The sequence below is a fragment of the Pristiophorus japonicus genome, chromosome 9 (genome assembly GCF_044704955.1).
Source record: "Pristiophorus japonicus isolate sPriJap1 chromosome 9, sPriJap1.hap1, whole genome shotgun sequence".
In the NCBI taxonomy this organism is placed as follows: Eukaryota; Metazoa; Chordata; class Chondrichthyes; family Pristiophoridae; genus Pristiophorus; species Pristiophorus japonicus.
In genome coordinates, this window is record NC_091985.1 from 167,055,475 (window position 1) to 167,075,220 (window position 19,746).

The following is a 19,746-nucleotide window of genomic DNA, read 5'->3' on the forward strand; positions in this document are numbered from 1 at the left end:
CCCACCTTGAAGAAGTTCTGCTCTTCCCTCAGACGGGATTTACGTTGGTTTCTTTTACCTCGTTCATCTTCATTGCTTTCTGTTTCCCTTCTCGTGTGTGATCTAGTATCTGCCAAGACTCGCTTCCACAGCCACATCTCTTTCCTCAGTAACAGTCTCGGCCTCCAACTTATTTCATGTGGATTCCAACTGAAATTCCACCCTTCATGTTTTGGATCCACCCAGGATTACAGATATTCAACGTTCCTCAAACCACTGCTCTCGCCGCATCCTGGGATCCACACTCAGCGCTATGCGCCGCCATATGCACGCTCACGACCTCTCTATTCAGCAACACCGACTCACTGTCTTTACGCTGTCCTGCAGTTCCATTGAATCCTTCACCTCATCCTGCGCTTTAACCAAAAACTTTCTTCCTTCCTTTCAAGTGTCAAGGATCGTAAATTTCAACTCTTGGACACCAACGCCCCTCCGGAACCTTCTTCCCCCACACTTCCCTCTGATCCCATCCCTCCTTCCAATCTTACCCCTGCCATTTTTTCACTATGCCCTTTGACCTTCCCCTCTCTGATCCCGAATGATCAGTCCTCAGCAAAGGTCTGAACGCCAACCCCTTACGCCCCCACCTCAATGAATTTTGAGCTCGGCACGATGCTGAGCTCTTTTTCCCCCGCCTTCGCCTCCGTGCCCACTTCTTCGGCCAGTAGTCTGCCCCCTGCACAGCAGACCCTTTCTCCCGTTTTCAGAATTCTCGCTCTATCTGGACCCCTCCCGCTGACCTCTCTAGATCTTTTCATTGCGAACTGCCGACAGGATATCGGCCGTCTCAATTTTTCTGCTCCTCTCACTCAGATCCAACCCCAACCTTGTCATTAAACCTGCTGACGAGGGTGGTGCTGCTGTTGTTTGGCGAACCGACTTCTACCTTGCAGAGGCTGATTGCCAACTCTGACACCTCCTCCTACTTCCCGCTGGACCATGACCCCACTACTGAACATCAAGCCATCATTCCCAGACCGTCACTGACCTCATCCCCTCTGGAGATCTTCCCTCCACAGCTACCAACCTCATAGTTCCACAACCCCGCACAGCCCACTTCTACCTCCTTCCCAAGATCCACAAGCAGGACTCCCCCGGTAGATCCATCGTTTCAGCCTGTTCTTGCCCCACGGAACTTATTTCTTCCTATCTCGGCTCTATTTTTTCCCTCTTGTCCAGTCTTTTCCCATCTACATTCGCGACTCCTCAGATGCCCTCCGCCACTTTAACAGTTTCCACTTTCTCGGCCCAACCGTCTCCTTTTCACCATGGACGTCCATTCTTTGTTCCAGTCCTACTCGGGTTCCCTCCCGCACCTCGTTTTCCGGTACACTGATAAGCATATCGGTGCCCTTTCCTGCTTTCACCCTGAACTAGAAAATTTCATTCACTTTGCATCTAATTTCCACCCTGCCCTCACCTTCACATGGTCCATCTCCGGCTCTTCCCTTCCTCGACTTCTGTGACTCCATTTCTGGGGATAGACTATTGGCAAACATTCACTATAAGCCCACTGACTCCCATGGCTACCTGGACTACACTTCCTCCCACCCCGCATCCTATAAGGACTCCATTCCATTCTCCCAGTTCCTCCGTCTCTGACAACGCCACCTTCCACACTAGTGTCTCTGATATGTCTTCCTTTTTCCTCAACCGAGGATTCCCCTCCGCGGTGGTTGGAAACATAGAAATTTACAGCGCAGGAGGAGGCCATTTTGGCCCATCGTGTCCGCGCCGGCCGACAATGAGCCGCGTGGCCCTTGATCAGCAGCCTAAAGGTTACATATAAACCTATGAACAATGACGGAAAAGCAAAGAGCACCCAGCCCAACCAGTCCGCCTCCCACAACTGCGACACCCCTTATACTGAAAACATCTACACTCCACCCCAACCGGAGCCATGTGATCTCCTGGGAGAGGCAAAAATCAGATAAAAACCCAGGCCAATTTAGGGAGAAAAAAATCTGGGAAAATTCCTCTCCAACCCACCCAGGCGATCGAAACGAGTCCAGGAGATCACCCTGGCCGTATTCTATTCCCTGCAGTACTTACCATTATATCTGCGCCGTCCAACAAAAGGTCATCCAGTCTAATCCCAATTACCAGCTCTAGGTCCGTAACCCTGCAGGTTACGGCACTTCAAGTGCCCATCCAACCATCTCTTAAAAGTGGTGAGGGTTTCTGCATCCACCATTCTTCCAGGCAGCGAGTTCCAGATCCCCATATCCCTCTGAGTAAAGAAGTCCCCCTCAAATCCCCTCTAAACCTTCCACCAACCACCTTAAAACTATGCCCCCTTGTAATAGACCCCTCCACCAATGGAAATAGACCCTTACTATCCACTATGTCCAGGCCCCTCAATATTTTGTACTCCTCAATAAGGTCTACTCTCAACCTCCTCTGTTCCAATGAGAACAAACCCAGCCTATCCAATCTGTCCTCATAACTTAAGATTCTCCATCCCAGGCAGAATCCTAGTAAATCTCCTCTGCACCCTCTCTAGTGCAATCACATCTTTCCTATAATACGGTGACCATAACTGCATGCAGTACTCCAGCAGTGGCCTAACCAAAGTATTATACAATTTAAGCATAACCTCCCTGCTCTTATATTCTATGCCTTGGCCAATAAAGGCAAGCATTCCATATGCCTTCTTAACCACCTTATCCACCTGGCCTGCTATTTTCAGGGATCTGTGGACAAGAACTCCAAGGTCCCTTTGTTCATCTACACTATTAAGTGGCCTGCCGCTTAACGTGTATACCCTTTCCTTACTAGCCCTCCCAATGTGCATCACCACACACTACTCTGAATTAAATTCCATTTGCCACTGCTCTGCCCACCTGACCAGTAGATTGATATCCTCATGCAGCCCATGATTTGCCTCTTCATTATTAACCACACAGATAATTTTAGTGTCGTCTGCAAACTTCTTAATCATACTCCCTATATTCAAATCTAAATCGTTGATATATACCACAAAAAGCAAGGGACCCAATACTGAGCCCTGTGGAACCTCATTGGAAACATCCTTCCAGTCACAAAAACATCCATCAATTATTACCCCTTTACTTCCTACCTCCGAGCCAATTTTGGATCCAACTTGCCACTTTGCCTTAGATCCCATGGGCTTTAACCTTCATGACCAGTCTACCATGCGGGACCTCAGCAAAAGCCTTGCTAAAGTCCATATATACTACATCGTTCGCACTACCCTCATCGACCCTCTTAGTTACCTCCTCAAAAAATTCAATGAGGTTAGTCAAATGTGATCTTCCCTTAACAAATCCATGCTGACTGTCCCTAATTAATCCTTGCCTATCCAAATGCGGATGTATCCTGTCTTTCAGGAGTTTTTCCAATAGTTTTCCCACCACTTGAGGTTAGGCTGACAGGCCTGTAGTTACTCGGCTTATCCTTTTTTCCCTTCTTAAACAAGGGTCCTACAATTCTCCGGCACATATCCAAAGAGGACTGGAAAATGATGGTAAAGGTCTCTGCTATTTCCTCTTTTACTTCGCTCAACAGTCTGGGATGCATTCCATCCGGGCCTGGGGACTTATCTACTTTCAAAGCTGCTAAACTCCTTAATACTTCCTCTCTCACTACATTTATTTCATCCAGAATATCACACCCTCTATAGCTGTACCTGAATTACCTCTTTACTTTGTGAAAACAGATGCAAATTATTCGTTAAGAACCCTACCATCTTCCGCCTCCACATAAAGATTACCCTCATGGTCTCTAATAGGCCCTACCCTTTCTTTAGTTACCCTCTTACTCTTAATATATTTATAGAACATCTTAGGGTTATCCTTAATTTTACTGGCCAAGAATTTTTCGTGCTCTCTTAGCATTCCTAATATCCTTTTTAATTTTGCCTCTTAACTTTCTATATTCCTCTAAAGATTCTGAAGTATTTAGCCGTTGATATATGGCATAAGCGTCCCTTTTTTTCTTAATCCTCCCCTGTAAGTCCCTAGACATCCAGGGGGCTCGAGAATTATTTTTCCCAGCCTTTTTCTTTAATGCCTCCTTGAATGCCTTCCACTGTTCAGACACTGATTTACCCACAAGTAGCTGTTTCCAGTCCACTATGGCCAAATCATTCCTTAACTTCGCAAAATTAGCTTTTCCCCAATTCGGAACTTTTATTCCAGGCCTATTCTTGTCCTGATCCATAACCAACTTGAATCTGACTGAATTATGGTCACTGCCACCCAAGTGCTCTCCCACTAATCCCCCTTCAACCTGCCCAGCTTCATTCCCCAAAACAAAATCCAAGACCGCCCCCCCTCTAGTGTTGGGCGTACGACATACTAACTAAAAAAATTCTCTTGAATGCATCTCAAGAATTCCGCACCCTCTATACCCTTCACACTAAATTTGTCCCAATCAATATTTGGATAGTTAAAATCCCCTATTATTACCTATGGTTTTTAGACTTCACAGCAATTTGCCTACATATTTGCTCCTCTATCTCCCTCCCACTGTTTGGGGGTCTATAATACATGCCCAGCAGTGTGATGGCCTTTTTCTATTTTTCAATTCGACCCATATGGCCTCATTTGATGATCCCTGTAACGTATCATCCCTCCTCACCGCTGTAAGAGTTTCTTTAATCAGTGCCGCAACCCTGCCCCCCTTTTTATCCCTCTGTCGATCTTGTCGAAAAATCCTGTAACCAGGAATATTGATCTGCCAAACCTGCCCCTCTTTCAGCCATGTTTCTGTAATGGCTATAATGTCATACTTCCAAGTATCTACCTGTGCTCTCAGCTCATCCGCCTTATTTGCTATACTCCTTGTATTAAAGTATATACCATTCAGCACAGGAAGACCTCCTTGCTTACTACACACTAAAGCCCTGTTTCCTCTGTATTACAGATTCGCTTTCTAGATTCTTGCTTTACTTCCTTCTCTTTTGAATTCGTTCTCAGGTTCCCATCCTCCTGCCAAGCTAGTTTAAACTCTCCCCAACAGCACTAGCTAAACTCCCCGTGAGGATGTTGGTCCTAGCGCTGTTGAGGTGCAATCTGTCCGGTTTGTACAGGTCCCGTCTCCCCCAGAAGCGGTCCCAATGCCTCAAGAATTTAAAGCCCTCCCTCCTACACCAATTTTCCAGCCACGTGTTCATCCTCTCTATCCTTCTATTCTTATACTCATTAGCACGTGGCACCGGTAGTAACCCGGAGATTACTATCTTTGAGGTCCTACCCTTTAATTTTCTTCCTAGCTCCCTAAATTCTTCCTGTAGGACCTCATCCCTCATTTTACCTATGTCGTTGGTCCCGATATGGACCACGACCTCGAGCTGTTTACCACCCTCACCCCCCCCCCCCCAGGATGCCCTGCATTCGCTCTGTGACATCCTTGACCCTGGCACCAGGGAGGCACAAAACCATTCGGGAGTCACGTCTACAGCCACAGAAACCCCTGTCTGTTCTCCTAACTATAGAATCCCCGATCACTAGGGCTTTTTTGTTCTTCGTCCCTTCCCCCTGTGCAGCTGAGCCACCCGTGGTGCCTTGGAATTGGCTCTGGCTGCACTCCCCAGAGGCACCATCACCCTTACCGATACTGAGAAGTGAATACCGGCTTGAAAGTGAGATGGACTCATGGGAGGACTCTTCTGCTACCTGCCTAGCACACTTACTACGTCTGGTGGTCACCTACTTCCCTCCACCTGTATGCCTTTAAGCTGCGGGGTGACCACTTCCTGAAACGTGCTATCCACGTAGTTCAAGCCTCGCAGATGCATCTTATTGATTAACATATCAACCATGTCCGTGCTATTTCCCCCACCTCTGCTCTCACCCCATCCCCTCCCTCTCAGAACCACGACAGGGTTCCCCTTGTTCTCACCTTTCACCCCACCAGCCTCCACGTTCAACGGATCATCCTCGGCCACCTCCAACGTGATGTCACCACCAATCACATCTTCCCCTCCCCTCCCAGCATTCCGAAGGGACCGCTCCCTCCGTGACATCCTGGCCCATTCCGCAGTCACCCTCAGCACCCCCTTCCCTTCCCATGGCACCGTCCCATGCAAGCGCAGGCAATGCAACATTTGCCCTTTTACCTCCTCTCTTCCCACTGTACAGGGCCCCAAACACTCCTTTCAGGTGAAACAGCGATTTACTTGTACTTCTTTCAATTTAGTACAATGTATTCGCTGCTCACGATGTGGCCTCCTCTACACTGGGGAGACCAAATGCAGATTGGGTGACCTCGAGCTTCCGGTCGCCTGTCACTTCAATTCTCCGCTCCACTCCCACTCCGACCTCCTACACTGTTCCAATGAAGCTCAATGCAAGCTCGAGGAACAGCACCTCATCTTTCGTTTAGGCACATTTCAGCATTCTGGACTCAACATCGAGTTCAACAATTTCAGACAAGAACCTCGGCCCATATTTTGTTCCCTTTTTTTTTGTACACCCGCCAACCGCCCCCCTCCATTTTTTTTTTTACTTTTTCCCCATGGCAGCTGTTAATTCTGCCATTCACACCCCATCTAGACTCATCTTTTGTTTCCTAACTTGTGCCATTACCATTTCAATTTGGCCCATCATCCCATTTGTCTCTCAAATCACTCCTGCCTTCCATCCTTCCCTTTTGTTCTTTCCTCCCCTCCCCTTTCAGTGCCCCTGCACTTACTAAAGAATCTATTAGATTTTGAACTTTTCCAGTTCTGACGAAGGGTCACAGACCAAAAGGATGACTCTGGATGCTACCTGACCTGGTGAGATTTCCAGCATTTTCTGTTTTTATTATAATAATTTGTATGTGACTGGCTACATCCAGAAACTGTGTAATGATTAAACCAGCAACGATAAGTCCACATTGTGTTGATCAGGAGGGGAAATAGAAACTTGTTTTCCAAAGGACAAAGTAGTACTCACTGCAAACCTGACAACGGTTTTACTCAATTGATGGGGATTTGCACCAATCCAGGATGCTGACAAGTGTGTATGCATATAGATACATGCAGCTCCCAAGAATCAACATGGATTTGAATCTACAAATATGCAGGTTGTTTTGACGCTAATACAATCCCTTCAGGATTAGGTTTTGGGAGACAGTAGCTTGGGAAACAAGATTTGGCTAATCCCTTCTTCGGTTGTGGAGTTGCCACTTTTTAAAATGTTTTCTTTCTCAATATCCTAAGTGATCGTTAGATATTCTGTGTCTCTGGAACATCATAACTAAATGGTGGTGTCCTTGCTGGTAGTTTTGGCAGTCCATAAGCATGGATTAAGTGTGCCAACTGTTAGCAAATCTCAGTGTTGCCGGAATAGATGTTTAACTAGCTGAACGTGAAACTGTTGAGTCTGGAAAACGTTGAGGAACTCAAGAAGGATTACAAAGGTTGGAGAACCGTAAAACCCCTCTGCGATTCCCCAATGCACTGGTGGGAAACAATCAAGACGAACATCAAGAGGTTCTTCATCCTCAAAGGTGTTCAGGAGGCGAGAGGGAGACAGAGGGAATTGTCCCAACTCCAGACGAATATGCAAAACCTGCTCCTGTTGCAGTCGATGGGGGTCGATGTCGCGGAGGAACTCGAAGAGGTGAAGGGCCAGCAAGCCTCGCTCTTTGCCTCGGAGTCCTCCAAGATCATCTTCCGCTCCGTCGAGCAGGATGAGACGTTTTCGCGCTTCTTCTTCCAAAAGGTACACAGGGGGAGCTCTGTGATCACCAGCCTAAAGGAAGAAGACGGTTCTGTGATGTCTTCGCAGCCTGATATGCAGAGGATCAGCAAATCCTTCTATACCAGACTGTACGACGTCAAGCCCACAGACCGCGCGGCCTCCCAGTCTTTCCTGTCGTCTATTTCGGAGGTCTTAGGCGACAGCAAGCGAGAGAGTCTGGACCACCTGCTAACTCTGGACGAGATGACAAAGGCCGTCCGGTCCTTTGAGACGAATAAAATTCCCGGAAGCGACAGCTTACCGGTCGAGTTGTACTCGGCTCTGTGGGACTGGATAGGCCCAGACCTGCTGGAAGTGTACGGAGGTACGCTTCTGGCCGGCAACATGTCAGAATCGATGAGGAAAGGCATCATCACCCTCATCTACAAGCAGAAAGGGGAGAGGGAGGAAATCAAAAACTGGCGGCACATTTCGCTGATCAATGTGGACTACAAGATCCTGTCAAAGGTCATTGCGAACAGGGTCAAGTCTGCCCTTGAGCTGGTGATTCACCCGGACCAGACCTGCGCTGTCCCCGGCAGGAAGATCTCTGATAGCCTGGCGCTACTCAGGGATACGATCGCCTACGTGCAGGACAGGGGGGTGGACACCTGCTTAATCAGCTTAGACCAGGAGAAAGCCTTTGACAGGATATCGCACACGTAACTGATGGACGTGCTCTCCAAAATGGGGCTTGGGGAGGGGAGGGTATCCGCAATTGGATCCAACTGCTCTACAGAGACATCAGTAGTGCAGTTCTAATCAACAGGTGGGAAACTGAAAGCTTTCCGATCAGATCTGGAGTCAGGCAAGGCTGTCCTCTCTCGTCTGTCTTGTTTGTGTGTTGTATCGAGCCCTTTGCCGGGTCCATCAGGAAGGATGCGGGCATTATAGGGGTGACGATCCCAGGCAGCGGAGGCGCTCAGGTCAAGACCTCCCTGTACGTGGACGACGTGGCCATCTTTTGCTCGGATCCGCAGTCGGTCCGTAGATTGTTCACAATCTGCGACCAGTTTGAACTGGCCTCGGGAGCGAAGGTCAATCGCAGCAAAAGCGAGGCTATGTTCTTTGGCAACATTCTTTGACAACTGGACCGACCGATCCTTTATTCCCTTCACCGTTAAGCCAGATTACCTGAAGGTATTGGGAATATGGTTCGGAGCGGACGGGGCGTGCGCCAAAAACTGGGAAGAGCGTATCGCCAAAGTGAAGCAAAAACTGGGATGGTGGAAGCTGCACTTCCTCTCCATGGCAGGAAAGAACCTGGTCATCAGGAGTGAGGTGCTCTCGGGGTTGCTGCACGTGGCACAGGTCTGGCCCATCTCTCGCTCCTGTGCCGCGGCAGTCACTCGGGCCGTCTTCCACTTTGTCTGGAGGTCCAAAATGGAACGTGTCCGCAGAGACACAATGTACAAATCTCTGGACAGTGGAGGAAAGGATGTTCCGAACGTGGCCCTCATCCTGATGGCCACCTTTGTGTGCGGCTGCATCAAGCTGTGCACAGACCCCCAGTACGCAAACACCAAGTGTCACTACGTGCTGAGGTTCTACCTGTCCCCATTGTTGCGAAGGATGGGCCTGGCCATGCTGCCGCGAAACGCCCCACCAGTTGGACCATGCCTGTCCACCTGTCCTTCGTGGAAAAGTTTTTCACAAAAAACCCCTTTGACCACAAGGCCATAAAACAGTGGTCAGCACGTAACGTCCTGGACACCCTACTAAAGGAGATGATTCCCTGAGCGAACTGTCGAACTCGGGTTTGGCAGAACGTCTCATTGCCAGAGCTTTCACTTAAGCACCAAGACGTAGCTTGGTTGGCGGTGAGGAGGGCCTTACCCGTCAGAGTGTTCATGCACAGCCGACGTCTCAGCAACACGGCACGGTGCCCCAGAGTTGGCTGCGGGGCGGACGAGACCGTCACCCATCTCCTTCAGGATTGCGCCTTCGCAAGGCAGGTTTGGAAAGAGATGCAGTAGTTGCTGTCGAGGTTCATCCCAAGCAGCTCTGTAACACAAGACTCTGTGCTCTATGGGCTGTTCCCAGGGACACACACCGAGACTGACATCACCTGCTGCTGGAGGGCCATCAACTCGGTCAAAGACGCTCTTTGGTCTTGCCGAAACTTGCTGGTCTTCCAGAGCAAGGAGATGTCCACGACTGCGTGTTGCAGACTGGCGCAATCCAAGATCCAGGATTACGTGCTGAGGGATGCACTTAAAATTGGTGCAGCCGCCGCAAAGGCACGGTGGGGAAGGGCCACAGTTTCAAGCCCTTCTGCCACGGTAAACCCGGGGGCAGGAATCAGTACAAAACTCCCCATGGGCTGTATTTGTAATTTACTTTTTGTGTACATGGAGCACCATGATCTGTAAACATCTATGGAGTACCATGTACAATGCAAGGTCTGTTTCGTAATGCACGTTGAAAAGAAAAATGTAAATGTACTGTCACCCATTCCGTGTACTGTATAGTGACACATGTAATGTAATTTGTTTAATGTACTACAATGCATCCTGTATTGTACCGAATTGTACTTGAACTGAAAAGCAAGGAAATGTATCGAACGGAACTGCCGTCAGCACCCAAATGTAGTGTATGGGATTGCTGACCGCAGCTAAATGTACTGAATTGCTTTTGAATGTACTGTACAAATTTTTATATGAATAAAGTATATTTTGAAATTTTAAAAAAGATGTTTAACTAGCAATTAACAGACACGAAGTTTGTTACGGGAGATTTTGTTTATGTATAAATTATGTGATGTATTTTACATTTATGTTGACCAATAAATTTTACAATGCAGACTAGTAACTACTTTTAATATGGTTGTGCCTGGAAATTTTCATAAACCTAGCACAACTTAGTGGATCATTTGGGCGTTACAGTCCAACCTGCAACACACCCATCCCTTCAATGATCTCCCCACATGGGCAACTGTCAAATAGATTTCTGGCAGTTCTGGAACATCCGATCAGCTGCCTCCGAGAGTTCCCTTCCTTCACCTAGCCCACAGGGCCAAACTTCATCTGAGGCTTCCACCTGCCCTAGCCCTAAACTCGCATCTTTCTCCAGTTTCTCTTTGATCTCCCCTCTTGATCTCTCCAAACGCATCTTGTCCATGAGACCCACTTCCTGCTCCCTTGACCCTATTCCCACTAAACTACTGACAACCCAACTTCCTTTTTTGGCTCACATGTTGGCCGACATTGTTAACGGTTCTCTCTCCTCAGGTACTGTTCCCCTCTCCTTCAAATCTGCTGTCATCACCCCCCTCCTCAAAAAACCAACCCCTGACCCCATTTTGCTTGCTAGCTACTGCCCCATCTTCAACCTCCATTTCCCGTCCAAAGTACTTGAATGTGTTATTGCCTCTCAAATCCGTGACCATCTTTTCATGAATGCAATGGTTGAATCCCTTCAATCTGATTTTCGCCCCTGTCACAGTACCGAAATTGCTCTCATCAAAGTCAAAAATGATATCCTTTGTGACTGTGACAAAGGTAAACTATCCCTCCTCATCCTTCTGGACCTGTCTGCAGCCTTTGACATAGTTAACCACTCCATTCTCCTCCAACGCCTCTCCACCAATGTCCAGCTAAGTGGGACTGCACTCGCCTGGTTCTATTCTTATCTATCTAATTGTAGCCAGAAAATCTCCTGCATTGGTTTCTCTTCCCACTCCCGCATCGTTGCCTCTCGTGTCCCCCAAGGATCTGTTCTTGCCCCCTATTATTTCTTAACGATATGCTGCCCCTTGGCATTATCATCCGAAAACATGGAGTCAGTTTCCACCTGTACGCTGACAACACCCAGCTCTACTTCGCCACCGCTTCTCTCGACCCCCGCTGAATATTGAAATTGTCAGATTGCTTGTCCCACAGAGTATTGGATGAGCAGAAATTTTCTCCAATTAAATATTGGGAAGACCGAAGTCATTATCCTTGGTCCCCGCCACAAACTGTATTCCCCATCCACTGACTCCATCCCTCTCCCTAGCATCAATCTGAGGGTGAACAAGACTGTTCGCAATCAAGGTGTCACATTTGATGCCAAAATGAGCTTCCAGCCACATATCCGCGGCATAACTAAAACCGCCTTTTTCCACCTCCGTAACATTGCCTGCCTCCGACCCTGCCTCAACTCTTCTGCTACCCTCATTCATGTCTTTGTTGCCTCTAGACTTGACTACTCCAACTCACTCCTGGCCACATTCCACACTACGTAAACTTGAGGTCATCCAAAACTCAGCAGCCCGTGTACTAACTCGCACCAAGTCACGATCACCCATCACCCTGTGCTTTCTGACCGATATTGGCTCCCCATTTCAAAATTCTCATCCTGGTTTACAAATCACTCCATGGCCTTGTCCCTCCCTATCTCTAATCTTTTTCAGCCTTACAATCCCACAAGATGTCTGTGTTCCTCAAATTCTGGCCACTTGAATATCCCTCATTATAACTGCTCAACAATCAGTGGCCGTGCCTTCAGCTGCCTGGGACCCAAGCTCTGGAACTCCCTCCCTAAACCTCTCCGCCTCGCTACCCTCTTTTAAGACGCTCCTTAAAACCTACCTCTTTAAACAAGCTTTTGATCATCTGCCTTAATTTCTTTTTGTGTGGCTCGGTGTCAAATTTATCTGTTTCGTCTTGTAACACTGTTGTGAAGCGCCTTGGGGACGTTTTGCTATGTTAAAGGCGCTATATAAATAAAAGTTATTATGTTGCAATTTCCCCCTCATCACTAATATAAAGTTAAGGTGGGAAGGGCTAACTTTAAGTAGGTTTTGTTCATAAATTCAGGGCTCTGTATTTGGTGCCTAGCGTATTCTTTTCCTTGGCTATCTTCTGTACTATGAGCACAAATGCACACTTTTTATTGGTCACTATTTCTTCTACATTCCACAACAGCAATTTTTCAGAATTGCTACAGCTTTTCTTTTTACTGAGGAGTGAAAGGCAGATGCGATTTGCCCTATTCGATCCCTCTTCCAGCTTTCTGTGTTCCTTGCAAGATAAATGCATTTCTTGCAGGAATAGTAGCCTATCTTTTCTGATCCAACACTTGTGGCAAAACTTATATGGAGTTAAAGTAACAACCAGAAAAGATAGACTAGTATGTCTATTCTTTTCCTTTTTATACATGTTAGTGTTTCTTTTCCTTTTTATGGTGAGAACGAGACCGTTTACTTTGAGAGTCATTATGTGGAATTTAAATATTGTTATTTTAGATGTCCATATGAATTTGGTTCCAAAAGGCCGGTACGCCATGTTGTATAACTATGCAAGTTATTAATCCCAGAAAGTCGATAGACAATGGTACTGATGCATTTCCCTTGGCATTGATTTTTATGCTGTTCATAAATATTCAAACAGATGGGTCTATTTTTGCTCTGCTACTTTTTCAAAGAATTGCATAAGCAAGATCTAATCCCAGTAACCTTACTCTGGTTACATTTTAGAGGGTTAGGTCCATATCCTATGCCACAATGACCAGCGAGTGTTTTATTGCCTCCTTCTTTCTCAGAACACATTGGCCCAAGGTTTTGTGCAAGAACCCCGATTAATTTCTTTCTTTCTCCTGGTCTGTCATTTCCCAATTCCTGTAATAATAATTTGTATCCTCGGACAAATTAGGTCACTTTGGACAGAAACCTTGCATTTTCTTTATCTGGTGTTCAGTCCGTGCACACTGATCATAACTTCCCCCAAACCCAAACGTTAACTTTCACATGGTACTCCTCTACTTCATGTTAAGCATATGCAGTGCCCTAATATCTTGTTCAATTAGTATACTGCCCCTTACTTAAATCTTACAATGGGTTTCATTAAATTAAGTGGTGGTCATCCATCTGTTACTCATCTCACTGGATCCCTTTAGACCTTGTATTGTTACAATGGTTTCGGCCTCTTCGATTTAGCACTTCTTCAGTAACTCATGCATGTCGCAAAGATATATTGGAACTCATTATGCTTTTACTCTTTTTAAAAGCCATGAAGATGTCCAAACGGAAACCCTCAATATTCAGTTAACCTTGCCTTGAATAATTTCCCTTACACCAATACATGCTCTGAATATGCTTTACTGATAGGGAGGGCAATTCCATGGTTGTGCTGGAAGGACTTGGATCTCTGAGGCAACTAGATGTTGAGGCAGGTGATGGAAGACTCTCTTGCCTGCTTTATGCCAGACTCGAATTTAGTAGCTCTGGGATTGGAGTGAGGCCTTTCAGCAGGTAATACTCTATTTAATGAGGAAGAATTTACCAGCCACATTTGATAGGAAGGACACTGTAGCTGGCTTGCACTGGATAGAGCACAGAATACTTAATTCCTCATGGAGTGTTTTCAATGTGGTTATATTTCTCACAGCTTCCAAGGAAGACTGTGCAAAATGCAGTCACAAGTATGTTACTCAACAGGTTAAACAGTCTTTGAACAGTGGCCCATGATTCATTAGATTTGATAGGCTTTGATGTTACGATTAGCAGATTTGTTTTCCTCGTTACTTAGATCTATAAAGTCTTTGGATGGAGGAAATGGTATCCTTTTCTTTCATATCTTCTGGTATTTTGAATACTCTGAATTTACTGCATCAGGATCGGAGATCTAGATCACCTGATTTGGTGCACATTAATTTTTCCTTTTTCAAAAAATGTTAATTTTGATTTTGTAAGTTGGCTAGCTGCTGTTAACAGTTGACCCTCCATTACTTCTTTCCAGACTTCTGCCACTCAAACAACTTTTGATGTTTGCCAGCTGCAAGAGAATAAAAGCCAGTGAGCACTCATCTCTTTTAATCCTTATTTCCTGTAATGTTTGCTTCGAGTTATTCACCAGGTCTGCCACAATCATACTAGTGAAAGGGCTCACTGGTGCAGCTGATTTTCTAGCTTGGCCTCCTGATGCAGCTGATTTTGCAACTTTAAGATGGACTTGTTGCCACTGCATGCTGTTTTTTTTGTACAAGTATTTTATTTCCAGTCATGTCAGAGCAAGCAGAAAATGATCCCCATTGCTGGATAAGTCTGCAGGTTCTCTTTCCATCTGCAGGCTTTTGTTGTACAAGGAATCTTCCTTTATGGATTGGATCGATTCTGGTCCTTTGGGCTCAATTTTCCCCGGCGATCTTTTGGCACGTGCCGTTTTTTCTGGCGTATTTCCTCCCCCCCTCCCGCCAAGTTTCCCCCTGCGATCTGCGCCGCGTAACTGCCTGATTTTTCTAGACCAGTTTTTTGTTGTCATATCTGCGCCAGTTTTTTCAATTGTTCGCAGTTTGGCCAACATTTTTTCCTCCAGAGTCGGCGTATCTGGGCACTTAAGAAAACCAGCGCACATTCACAAATCGGCATAATTGAGATCTGAGAGTTGGCCAAAGCAGACCTGCAACTTAGAAGCATCAGGAGGACTGCTTTGTCAGTTGAAGTGAAGGTTACAGCTACACTTTCATTCTATGCCTCTGGATCGTTTCAAGCTACAACTGGGGATGTGTGCGCCATCTCTCAACATGCAACACATGTCTGCATTCGCCAGGTGACGGCTGCACTGTATGCTTGGAGGAATGACTTCATAAAGTTCCCCATGACCGCTCAAGCAATCCATGACAGGGCTGTGGGCTTCTCCAGGAATGTTGGCTTCCCAAAGGTACAGGGCTGCATTGATTGTACCCACATTGCCTTGCGAGCACCTTTGGAGGATTCAGAGATGTACAGGAACAGAAAATGCTTCCACTCCATTAATGTGCAGCTCGTGTGCGACGACATGCATCGCATCATGGCAGTTGATGCGAGATACCCTGGGAGCACACATGATGCGTTCATCCTACGCGACAGCGTTATATCTGCCATGTTTCAGCAGCAGCAGCCAGAGGGGCAGAGCTGACTACTGGGAGACAAAGGGTACGGCCTCGCCACCTGGCTCATGACGCACTACGCATAATCCGGACGGAAGCTGACCGTGAATACAGCATGTTGCACATTGCGACGTGCAGAATCATAGAGAGGATTGTTGGTATCTTGAAACAGTGTTTTCGATGCCTAGACCATTCCGGAGGCTACTTGCTATACTCTCCTGAGATTGTCAGTCAGTTCACTGTTGTGTGCTGCATAACTTAGCCATCATGAGGCAGCAGCACCTGGTAGTGGAAGACCCACCTGCGGTGAGAGTGGCGGATGACAATGATGAGGAAGATGCAGATGACAAACAGAAGGAGGAGGATGACGAGGATGAGGAAGCCATGCAAGTGCCTGACGGCAGAGCACAACAGCGGAGGAGGGCGGGCCATCGTGCACCTTTAACAATTGCTTAAGTCTTGTGCCAGCAGCTCATACGTGAACGCTTTGCTGATGCCTGAGGGCTCAGTGATTATTATTCCACATGGACCATGTTTACTGTTTGGAGCTGTTCCCTAATATTTTGTGTTAATGGAACATGATTCAGTTTTAATGTAAAATGTATTTTATTCAAAAGTTTAACAATGTACTTAAATAAAATTATTCTTGCATCAAACTTTACTTTATCATTCTTTAAGATCACTTACAAACTTTTAAATTTACATAACTTACAAAAAACGTTTGAAACAGTTACAACAACAAAGAAAGGCTGCACCCACCCATCTCTCCTCCACCTTATTCGAAGACCGCCCGCTGCGCTTGGTCTTGGACACTCCACCACCCCTGCCCACAGGCGGTGGCGCAGTGCTTCTGGGCTTGGTACCAAGCTTATTCTTTCTAACATCTTGGGTACTGCGCACCTCTGGGGGGGCGTCGGTGTCAGGCGGCAAGTTGGAGAGCACAGCTTTGGGCTCTTCAGAGGCTGGTGTGGGAATTGGAATGGGAGTGACAGTTGATTCTGTCAATGGGCGCGGGGTCTGGGTGTGTTCCCTTATTGCAGCAGCTAACTCCAACATGCCGTCCTCAGTGTGTCAACAACCTGCAACATTCCCTCCCTCATGTTGAGCAAAATTGTCCGAACTGCCTGCAACATTCCCTCCCTCATGGTCAGTGACGTGTTTTGCACTACCTCTGACATTCCCTCCCTCGTGGTCACTATTCCTTCACTGATGGTCCCGGATATCATTCCCATTTCTCGTGTCATTGCTGTTGCTTCTCCCGACAGTCCCACTACCTCATTACTCGCCCCACTGATGGCGTCCAGGAGTAATCAGGCAAGGTCAATGCTTTCCGCACTCAATGACATCATCTGAACCACATCGGTTAGATCCTGCACCTCAGGAGCGCGCGGTCAAGCTCTCCTGCCCCTTCTTCGCACGGGCGTGGCTCGCTGCACCCCACCACTGGGACCCGCAGCCTGGGATGGTGGGAGCAGGTTGGTAGAGAACCTTTGTCTTACGGATGTTGAGTGTAAGGTCAGAAGGCGAGGCCCTGGGTGTGCCTCGCTGCACCACACCACTGGGACCCACAACCTTGGAAGGTGAGAAACCATGGCACTCAAACCACTAGTCATGGAAGGGGCTGTCACCTCCATGAGCAAAACCACCTCCAAAGTCAGCACAACAGTGGGAGCTTCATCCAGCTCCATCTCCTCCCCCTCACCCCCATGTTCTTGGTCTGGAGGGTTGGATTAGAAGATGTTCTCCTCTTCAGGTTCGTCCGCGTCTGAATAATCTTCTGCATCATCAGGGTTGGCCTCAACAGAACAGTCAAATGGTAGCAGCAGAGGATGGGACAGGGTGGGTGACATGAGTGGGCTCACACATTGTAGGACAGGCAGCAGGCTGATTTGAAGGACCACGATGAATTTGCAGGACTTACCCTCTCCCTCGAGTGTGGGCCCAACTTGTGCAGTACTGATTGCTTTTTTCCAGGCAGGACCCATCAAAGCACCGACCCTCTCTTCCAAGGGTGTCAGTGGGTGCAGATTTGCTGGGCTTCCTCCTGTTGGAGTTCTTTCCCTTTTATTATGTGCCACCTTCCTCTGCAAAGATGAAAATCTAACTTTTTAAAGAGGGTGTCTTTCTGCTGGGTGGGACATATACAGATGGTCACATTTACAATTGGAATTGCATCGAATAAATGAAAAAATTACTTGTACTAACTACTTGACTAAGATCCTGCCACTTCTTTTTACACTGGTCTCCCGATCTCGTGGTGGTCACCATTGCACAGTAATCTGCTGCAACTTGGCTCCAGCGTTTCTTCATTTTTTGGGTGGAACTTTTACGTGACCTCTGCTGGTGTCCAGCTCCTGCCATCTGTTTTCAATCATAGTAACTAGTGCCTCCACTTCTTCCTGGTCCTTGCACCACATTGCATCTTGTATTGCTGCAGCTGTGATTTTTCCAATGCTCTCAATGCAATGGAACTTAATGTTCTCACACACATAACTGGCTCTTTAAAAATGGCCGATTGTCAAATCGGAGCTGTACTGTGCATGCGCATCCATTGCAACGATGTCAAAAACGTAACTTTTTTTTCCTGCGCATGTGCAGAAAGTGCGGCATCATTTTTCGGCGCAGACAGCAGACTCCACCCCCTGAGGCGACTGGACACGCTGTGCGGCGCCAAATTCGAATTATACATTGGGGAAACTTTGGCAAACTATTTCTGCCGCATTTCTGGCCTAGAAAAATGGCGTTAACTCTGGTAATACGCCAGAAAACGGGCTTGGGGTAAATTAAGCTCTTTATTTTGTCAGTTGTACTCACAAACTGAAGTAAAGACTGCTGCAATCTATTTTGAATATGTGGCAGGGTCATTTTGAGTTTTACTTTTTGCATTGGGCTAGCAGCCAAGGAGACACGCTAGTAGTCTCCTAATTGTGCTGAGATGAGAACAAAATTACTCACATCTTCAGACTCTGGAAGCAAGAGCAAAGGTGATATTTCAAAACATTTCCACCAGCAATAAATATTTTAAATAAATGGCAATACCAGCTGAAGCCTTTACTTCTCCCTTCTTCTTAAACACCAATATTAGAAGTTTAAAAAAAACTTTCTAAAGGTAAAAGGAACATTGTGTAGCACACAAAACTGGAGAGTTGACTAGCACGCTGCCATAATTTCAGTCTTGCTAACTGCAAGATGTCCGTAAATGGGGGCCACGAAATGGAAGTGGAGGCTGAGGTTTAAGAATAGCACATGGGATTAAATCCCCTTTAAAGTCTGCAACAGGTGCAACCTCACCAGCCAAAGCTTTGGTACTCTTTCCTTCAATTGGTCCAATTAGTCCAAATCAGAGACTTACTCAGCCTTGACCTCTTTTCAACCATAAGCAGAAAAGAAGGGAGGAACTCGGCTTGGCCAGTGCTGACCATGGACACAAATTTGGATGTTGAACTGTCTTAATGTTAAAAGAAAGGCAGAAGAGGTAGAAGGCAGCCTGCTTTTAGGTTTTAACCACAGTTAGACTTTGCAAGATGCTGTCTTCCTCATATTAGTTTTGTAACTGCAGTCAGCCTGTTTGGCATCAACCTCTATATTTAGGTCATAGACACTAATGATGGAAAGCTCAACAAGATCTACCATCGTCACCCAAGCATGTGGAATTTAAGGGAGACCGGAACTTCTCACTGAGATATATATATATATCTTCCAGCTGTATGTGGAGAACGTAAATGACCAAAACAAAAACTAAGTTGGCTTTACAGATATTGTGTACCACTGAAGACATTTAAATTAGATATGACAGCAGATCTTGAGTACATCATCGGGGAGTAGCATACTCTGGGTAAAAGCCTTTAAGAATATATGAAGCACTGTATAAAAAGTGATTGCTGATGCATTGATGTACTGTACAGCTGAGACAGTCCTTGTGAAGTTGATCATCATTGTGACTATGGGTGCAGTTATATACCATTAGTGTTACAGTAAAGTAGTTTCACTTTGTTGGAATGCTCGAGTTGATATTCAAGTACAGATTTTTCCAAGAGATCTAACTGGAGCAATGGATACAATACCTTCAGCAGTTATGTAGGCATTTCCCATTGTACACACAGAATAAAGATTTTACTAACTGTCAAACCATTTAATAATTTTGCATAATGACAAATTAACTTTTAAA

At 46.5% G+C, this 19,746-nt stretch overlaps 1 protein-coding gene across 8 annotated transcripts in view; it reads right to left on the reverse strand.

The window, feature by feature from the left end:
* LOC139273317 (son of sevenless homolog 1) overlaps positions 1-19,746 on the reverse strand; it is a 315,669-nt gene that overhangs the window by 75,143 nt on the left and 220,780 nt on the right. The gene's annotated exons all lie outside the window — the stretch shown is intronic.